The following is a 9294-nucleotide window of genomic DNA, read 5'->3' on the forward strand; positions in this document are numbered from 1 at the left end:
TGCAGTGTGTGTCCAGAGTCCCCTTCCCCTCAAGGGTCTGACCCCGCGCATGGTTTTTAGTGCAAGTATCCGTCGGCAGCTCTAACCAGGGTGTTAGACTCCGTCTCAAGTCTCAGAGTTCCACTTCATCTGTTCCTTCTGACTCTGAAAGGGGCTTTTGGAGTTAAGAACGTCACGTCTGCTGACATGGTCTCTGCTTTCATACTGACTCTAGAGCACGGGAAACGTGCCTGTTCTCTGATGGTCAGTTACGCGTGTAGCGTGGCTTCCCGTGATCTCAGTACTGCGGCCTCAGTGCCCGATGTAGCTGCTGGGTGTGCGGGATTGTGCTTGTTCGCAGGGCACGGCGCTCATCAGTGTGAGGACTGTCACTGGCCGATGGGCTGCGGCCTCCCACACGCAGATCCCTGTCTTTGAAAACTTGGTGTGAAATTAACAGATTTTAAAAAATATATATTTTTATTGATTTCAGAGAGGAAGGGAGAGGGAGAGAGACAGAAACATCCATGATGAGAGAGAATCATTGATTGGCTGCCTCCGTCACACCCCCACTGGGGATCGACCCCGCAACCTAGGCATGTGCCCTTGACCGGAATCGAATCTGGGGCCCTTCAGTCCAAAGGCTGATGCTCTATCCACTGAGCCAAAATGGCTAGGGCGATATGAACAGATGGAACGGGAATGGCTTAACGGTGTCCTGTGAAGAACTTCATCCTTCTGGTGGATGAACCGTGCTCCCCGTCTTCATCCAGTTGGGTGGCTCAGCTTTTCGTAGCTTGCCTTTCCTTTGAGTGGTAACTGTACCTCGTGGGGAGGGGGGAGTGAGAGCAGCACTGCGGGCACTGCCACACGGTGTCTGTCCGTCACTCCAGGCTTGGGGGCCGTTGGAAAGCGGCCGGTGGGGCTCACATGCCCACAAAGCAGGGTTGTAGGCTGTCTGGTTGAATACTGTGAGTGGGTTGGGAGAGTTAAATTTCAGAACTCTGAATGCTGTGTGTATTTATAAGGTCAAAATTGTTTCCCTCACCATCATGAGCTCCTGTTCCTTGCACAGGAAGATCCTGTAAAGGGGTCGCAGTAGAGGACCTAAGAGGCTGTGGTGGCCTGGAGGCCTTACAGACTTCATCCGTCTGTCACTTGGCTAACGGACTGGGGGGTTCAGGGGGTTGGGTTTGGGTTTGGGTACTAGTTAGAATTAAATGCAAAAACCAGTTATGTCTTTTCCAGACTGACTCAATTTGTACTTTAATGTATGAAAGGAAAGGGAATATCAAACTTGTTTATAAAAAAAATAATTGTATAGAAAAGGAAGTCTGTGTTGTGTGTACTGATGCGTAGTTTATGTTTACCCAGTGCCCATGCTATAATCTTTGTGTTCCGCTTTGAATTTTTGTATGTTTACATATGACATTTTTTGAAATAAAAAGAACAGGCATTTAAAAACTTAAGGTTATAAAAGGGAGATTTTAAAGAATTTTTGCCATCTGATTAGGTGGTGTGTTACTAACTCTTCATGTTTAAATGATAACTTTAAGAATAATAACACCTTTTGCTTGGAATATCCCGCCATCCAGAAAAATGGCTGCTCCTCTCCGTTGCACATGTGTACATAGGGCTCATTGTTAGACTGTAAGCTCCTCAAGGGCAGGAACTGTCCGTTCCGTCTCGGTACTTCCAGCAGCACCAAGGTCAAGGGCCGAACACCGGGAGCCGCTGTGGTACGGAGAGGGCGTGAGGAGCTCCCCGCCGCCTTTAAAATGGGGCGCGGTTCCCTTTCCCAGGCGCTCACAACTGCCAAGAACTCATGACCAGAAGAGGGCCGACTTCTTTCTTGGGTTTGAACTGAGCCTCTTGGGCTGACCCAGACCGGGCCATTCCCTCAGCACCAGCCAGCCTTCCTTCCCGAGCATGGTGCACCAGCGTCCTGAGCTGCTCGCAGCTTAGGCCACGGTTTCTGGGGAGGCTGGGAGTGTAGAGAAAACGTAGTGGACGTCTCGGAGGGGGTCTGTCCATGTGTAGCCCTGTTTTCACTAAAGAAGGCGTCACAGACCCGCTGTCTCTACCAGTCAGCTGCCCGCCAACTCTCCAGCTGACGAAAGACCACTGATCGTTAGCTTTTCTCCGTTTTGGATTCCCCTGTTGCTCATCTGATTCTAGTCCTTCGAATCGAATAAAGTTGCTGTGAATATCTAGTGCTGTACATAATGGCAGTTTTGTAAAAATGTGATGAAATAACCTCAAATATGTTGTGTTTTGTATGCAGAGCCACTAGTATTGTTATCCCAGCCAACTTTTTATTCAAAATTAAAAAATAGCAGAATTATTTGCATATCGTGTGCATATCTTATCAGGTTTGCATGGGTTGTAGAGAAGCTCAGAAGCCTCTCTAGGCCTGACAGCAGCAGGAGAAGCTGTGCACAGGAGAGAAATGGCCATTGGCGCTACCTCGGAGTCCATCCAGCCTCCGGTTTATTCCAGAAAACACATGGAGAATATAAGGGGAAATAATCAACAGAGCATCAATAATACGTTAGACCACACATTGTCCACATCAGTGCCTGGTAGTTACAGAAAACCAAGTACCAATTGCAATAATAATTTCACAACAATAAACATGAACTCAGACCAGCACTCCTGCTGAGAGCAACCAGGAGAGCTAGACAGACACCACACAGGATAAATAAGATGAAAAATACGCCTAAACGTATTCTAAGACTGCTGAAAACCAAAGACAGAAAGTTGTGAGCAGTGAAAGAAAAGAGGTCACCTTAGAAGGAGGGGTGGTACGACTGGGAGCTGACATGGATGGAAACGGTGGAAGCGAACTGGCGATGGGAGGCCCCGTCACGGCGCTGCCACCGTGCACTGCTCTCGGAAAGGAGCACTTCCGGCTGCACTGGGCGCTGGTGGCCCAGGAGGCAAGAGCCGTCAGAAACAGCAGCCTTTACGTGGTGCTAGCTGCCCAAGCACCGAGTCAGGAGTCTGAACACCATCTCTGGGAGAAGGCGTGGTCCCCGGATCATTCCCTGGGGACCCCTGGAGAATCGGTGCCTCCACTGCCACGCTTTGAGGCTTGGTGGGTGTGGAGGTTCTGAGCCCCCAGGGGGGTCGTGTGGAACCTGAAATGGATTTCTGCCTGAGCATTTCTGAGGATTTCTGTAACGCCTGTCTATTTTCCCTGGTGGTGAGGTTTGGTCCTGTTCCTCCTGTGTCCCGTGGGGGGCACACAGTGGGCGCTGGCTGGCTGCAGCACGTGAGCTCTGGGGCTGCGTCTATGGACCCTCTCAGGCTTGTTTCACAGATAATGCTGGCCCCTCCTTAAGCCATCGGCGGAGCTGACTCGATGTGGGCAGCCTAGGGGTGGGCTGGCAGGAGCCACTCCTGCCCCCCCCCGGCCCTGTGGCCAGGTCCGCATTTGACAGCGTCTGCACCCGAGCATGTGTCTGTGCTCATACCCCACGCACTTGCTTGGTTGGGAGATGGCAGTCGTGTTGGGGAGTCACCTTTCCTTGGGGTGACTCCAAAACAGTGGGGGTGGGAAATGATGGGTGAACATGGTCTCTGGGAGGGATGCGTTTGAGGGGTGTTGCCCATGGAGGATCCCAGTGGGACTGCCCCCCAGGTGCCCACAGCGGTGGCCTGCCTGTTACCTAGATGGTGTTGGCTCTCTCCCTGTCCTGTCTCCCATCCCACCCCCACACCAGTGCTGAAGCCAGTCTCGTCTCAGGGTCTGCTTTGATGGGAACCCAAATAACAGTTGCAAAAACCCAAAATAAAATACCATCAAACTGACCTTATAACACATCACAACCAACGTGACTTACTCTAGGGATAAACCCATAACAACAACACTGTATGGTACACATTCGTTATTGAAAAACTTGTTAAGAGAGTAGACCTCATGTTGTACTCTTACCACAGTAAAAAAAAAAAAAAAAGAAAAAAGGTTACAGCCCGGCCGTTGTGGCTCAGTGGTTAAGGTCACCCTAGGAACCAAGAAGTCACCAGTTCGATTCCCATTCTGGGCACGTGCCCGGGTTGCAGGCTCAGTCCCCAGTAGGGGGTGGGTGTGCAGGAGGCAGCCAATCAATGATGTTTCTCTCTCATCGATGTTTCTATTTCTCTACCCCTGTCCTTCTCTTTCTAAAAATTAACAAAGGGAAAAAATGGTTTAAAAAGTTACAGGGCAGTGACCCCACTGATGTTCATGCCCACTGATCTGGCCACCTGTCCGTCCATCTATCCACCCATCCATTCCCTCCAAACTTTTACCTCGGGTCATTTCTAGTAAATGACAATAATGGGTTTTATCATAGTGAGGATGGAAGTTTCACTACCAGATACGTTTCTGTTGTATGATTTTTAAAATAAGTAACATTTTAATAATAAAATATTTATAATGCAATGATATTTCTATTTTAATGAAAGCACGTTCCATGATCAGTTAATATGCTTTGCTTTTCTTGCCTCTAAACCCTCATAATATGCCTCAAAACTCCCCCAAGTCACTTTCATCTCCCCTAGGGGGTCTCCCATGAGTCCCGCCAGTTCCCACTGAGTCAACTCTGCGGATGTCTTAGGTAGTGGCCAGCACTATCGTTAGAACAACAGGGCACATCTCCAGAACAGCCCTAACCACACCACTGTGCCACCAACCTTGTCGGATGCCCTAGGGCAGGGGTCCTCAAACTTTTTAAACAGGGGGCCAGTTCACTGTCCCTCAGACCGTGGGAGGGCCGGACTATAGTTTAAAAAAAAAAACTATGAACAAATTCCTATGCGCACTGCGGGCCCGGGACGCGTCGGCTGCTAAGCAGGACAGGCAGCGGCACCCAGCGGGCCGGATCCATGTCCTCGGCGGGCCGCATGTGGCCCGCGGGCTGTAGTTTGAGGATGCCTGCTAGGGCCTAGGCAAAGAGGTGCATGCTGGGAGGACAGAGATGTTGCCTAGGACCCAAGGGCAGAGGTGGGTCTCAGGGACCATCAGAAATCAGATGGTCTCTCTTGTTCTCTCACTTCTGCCATCTTTGTAAAATGCAAGCCTTGGGGGGCAGCGGTTTGTCCTGTTTTCCTCTTCCGCCACGGCGGGCACTGGAGAGATGTGTTGAACGAGGGAAGGGGGGCCTTGCTGCCTCAGAGGTCCTCTCCTCCCTGCAGGCCGCCAGGAGAGTAGACAGCTGCCCCCAGTTCTCTTTCCAAATTCCTGGGCCGGAGAAGCTGATTGGGCAGCTGGCACCACCAGCAGGTGCAATGTGGTCTCACCCGCTTCGGGCGGGTCCCACAGAGCCGTGGTCGGTAAACTGCGGCTCACGAGCCACATGCGGCTCTTTGGCCCCTTGAGTGCGGCTCTTCCACAAAATACCACGGCCTGGGCGAGGCTATTTTGAAGAAGTGGCGTTAGAAGAAGTTTAAGTTTAAAAAATGTGGCTCTCAAAAGAAATTTCAACCGTTGCACTGTTGATATTTGGCTCTGTTGACTAATGAGTTTGCCGACCACTGCCACAGAGAAACACCTGTGGAGGCTGCGGGTGGGGGTGGGAACCCCACAGGGGCCCCCGCACCGCTTGGATTTCCCACTGGGGGGGAGCAGGAGGGAGGGGACTTCTAACGCAGACATAAGCCAGGGTGTCCCGCTGGGAGCCGAGCGAGGGGGGAGTTTGTGGTGACCATTTACGATAAAAGAGGTTGAAAATGAACCAAGGACTTACATTCATGGCAACCTTGGAATGATCTGTTCTCTTGCAAGGGAATCCGACCTCAGTGACCTTCACGCACAGCGCCATCTGGACTTCAACGAGACACTGCCCCTCGGGCAGCAGGACGGAGCCTCCGGGGCCAGGAAGCGCCCAGACCACCCAGCGGCGGGGAACAGGATGCTAATGACGCCCCCTCCGCCCAGTTAGGCCGTGATCTGCAGCCAATTAGCAGAGCCCGCGGCCCGCGGCCCCCAGCTGGCGGAGTGAGCGCCACCTGCAGGGCAGGGCGGGACGAGCCTTCCGTTCCCAGTGTGTCCCAGGCGTGTCCCAGGCGTGTCCCAGGCGGGTCCCAGGTGTGTCCCAGGCGGGTCCCAGGTGTGTCCTAGGCGGGTCCCAGGTGTGTCCCAGGCGTGTCCCAGGCGGGTCCCAGGTGTGTCCCAGGCGGGTCCCAGGTGTGTCCCAGGTGTGTCCCAGGCGGGTCCCAGGTGTGTCCTAGGCGGGTCCCAGGTGTGTCCTAGGCGGGTCCCAGGTGTGTCCCAGGCGGGTCCCAGGCAGCAACCTACAGGAGCAGGAGCTTGTTGGGCCCACCCAGTGGGCGCCCAGTGCATCTCAGTGAAACCGGAGCTGAGCCCATGTCCAGTCAGCACCAGCGGGGGGGCCGGGATACCAGGGCCTGGGGAAGCGCGGGGTGCTGTCCACAGCTCACCCCCACCTGCTGGGGGAAGGAGGTGCCACGCCGCCCTCACGGGTAGCCCTGGTCCAGGGACTTGGGTCCTGGCCCTTCTGCTGATGGACAGGGCAGTTCTAGACACACACAGCTGTTCCCCAAGACTCGCTAGGACCCCGTGCAGGCCAGACTTCAGGTCCCACTGGGGCGGCTCTGCTGGGGCCTGCAGAGCCCACAGCACCCAGGAGTGGCCACGGAGGGATGGACAGCGTCACCTTAGGCTGGCTGAGCTCTGGTCCTGTCCACAGGCCCCGCCCACTCACCACCGGCAGCCTTCGAAAGTTGTTTAACTCTCCGAGAGCCCCACTCTCCTCATCCTAGCTAATAAAGAGGGAATATGCTAATTGACCATCACTCCATCGCAAAGATGGCTGCACCCACAGCTGAGGCCAAGTTCCCATAAGGAGCCTTAACGAGCAATCAGCAGGGACCTGAGGCTATGCCCTCCCCCGCCCCCACGGGGCTTGACAGGAGACCTCAGGCCAGCAGGGCTTGACAGGGGACCTCAGGCCACGCCCCCCACCTGGCAGGGCTTGACAGGGGACCTCAGGCTGCACCGCCCACCCTGGCGTCAGGCTGGGGGACCTCAGGCTGCACCCCCAGCCCCAGTGCCAGGCCAGGGGACCTGAGGCCATGCCCCCCACCCTGCGAGGCTTGGCAGGGGACCTCAAGGTACGCTTCCTGTCCTGGTGCTGGGCTAGGGGACCTCAGGCTGCTCCCCCCGCCCCAGCGTCAGGCCGGGGGACCTCAGGCCGCACCCCCCACCAGGTGGGGCTTGACAGGGGACTTCAGGCCACGCCCCCCACCCCGGCACCAGGCCAGGGGACCTGAGGCTGTGCCCCCCTGCCTGACTGGGCTTGACAGGGGACCTCAGGCCGTGCCCCCCACCCAGGGGGACTTGACAGGGAACCTCAAGGTGCACCCCCAGTAATGGATCAGGGGAACTCAGGCCGTGCCCCCACCCAGTGAGGCTTGACGGGGGACCTGAGGCTGCGCCCCCCCGCCCCGACTGGCGGGGCTTGACGGGGTACCTCAGGCCATGCCCCCCACCTGACGGGGTTTGACAGAGGACCTCAAGGCACGCCTCTCGCCCCGGTTTGGGCTGGGGGACCTCAGGCCATGCCCCCCGTCCTAGCGCCGGGCCAGGGGACCTGAGGCTACACCCCCTGCCCAGCGGGGCTTGACAAGGGTGGGACTAGCCTGGTCTGGATCTATCCCAATGTGGGGGAGGGCCGGCCGGGTCTGGGTCTCACGCAATTTTGAGGTGCATGTGGGTGGGTGGGGACTTGACTCTGGGTCCCGTGGTGAGCCCCAGACTCTGACAGGAGGAAGGTTTTCATATACATTAAATTATTTCCTCTAATTAAATTATTTCCTCTAATTAATCCCCTTTTAATGTGCACCAGGCCACCGGTTTAAGGATAAAAACGCGGCTCTGGGGTCGTGGTGAGAATGAGGCAGGGCATGCGGCGGTGACCGTGCGTGGCGGTGTGCGCCCCCATCCTCAGCCCATCGCTCGTGCTGCCCAGGAGGCACGGACTGTTTTGTCTCCTTTTACAAGGCCCAGGGCGTGAAGTGGCTCGCCCGAGGGCACACAGCCCCATGGGACCCAGGCTGCTCCTTCCACAGCCCTGCTCTTGGCGGACCTCACTTGCCTCCGAATGCTGCCCCAGGGGTGCAGGGGTGGGACTGCTCTGGGGGTGCAGGGGTGGGACTGCCCCAGGGGTGCAGGGGTGGGACTGCCATCGGTGTGGGCCACCCCAGAGAGCAGGTGGTAAAGTAAGCATCAACGTGGTAACTAAAGAAACGACTGCTTGCCCTGGCGGGCGGCTCAGTGGGTAGAGCATCGGCCTGTGGACTGAAGGGTCCCGGGTTCGATTCCTGGTCAAGGGCACGTGCCCCGTTGCAGGTTCGCTCTCCAGCCCTGGTCTGGGCATGTGCGGGAGGCAACTCATAGATGTGCCTCTCACATGGATGTTTCTCTGTCTCCCCTCCCACTCTCTCTAACTCAGTGTAAGTACATGTACCCGCAGGTGAGCGTTAACAAACAGACAAAAAAGAGACGTCTGCTTTCGGAGGGCTCCTCTCTGGCTACGTTTTTACATCCAAACGGCGTTTCCTGACAGTTCCAGCTCAGGGAGCTCGCCTCTGGTATGGGGGATGGCAAGCCAGGGGGAGGGGAGGGGGCGGAAGGTGACCCCAGAGGGGAGGGGGAGGGGAGGGGGGAGGTGACCCCAGAGGGGAGGGGGAGGGGAGGGGAGGGGATGGGGAGGTGACCCCAAAGGGTAGGGGGAGGGGAGGGGGCGGGAGGTGACCCCAGAGGGGGGGAAGGGGAGGGGAGGGGGAGAGGAGGGGAAGGGGAGGGGGAGGGAAGGGGGAGGGGATGAGGAGGGAGGTGACCCCAGAGGGGAGGGGGAGGGAGAGGCAGGTGACCCCAGAGGGTAGGGGAGGGGAGGGGGAGGGAGGTGACCCCAGAGAGGGGGGAAGGGGAGGGGGGAGAGGAGGGGGAGGGAGGTGACCCCAGAGTGTGTGGGGGAGGGCAGTGCAGAGAGAGCCGGGCCTCATGTCGGAGCCCTGCCTGCAGCAGCGCCTGAGAGGCGGTTCGGTGGCTGCGTCACGGTGGCTGTGAGCCGGGCCCAGGGCCCCGGGCGTGGCCTGCCCACTCACGGACCCGCAGCATGAGGCAGGCTCCTTCGTGTCCCATCCGGTTCAGAGACAGGCCGGGCTCAGGGACTCCCCGCCCCGTGCACGGGGCATTGGGGCTGAGCCACAGCCACCGGGCCTGACCCCTCCACGCTGCTTCCCGCCTCCCTGGACTCCACCCATCCTGTGCTCCCCGACCCCAAGCACGGCCATCTCAGGACACCGAGG

Source organism: Plecotus auritus, assembly GCF_963455305.1.
Source record: "Plecotus auritus genome assembly, chromosome: 5".
In the NCBI taxonomy this organism is placed as follows: Eukaryota; Metazoa; Chordata; class Mammalia; order Chiroptera; family Vespertilionidae; genus Plecotus; species Plecotus auritus.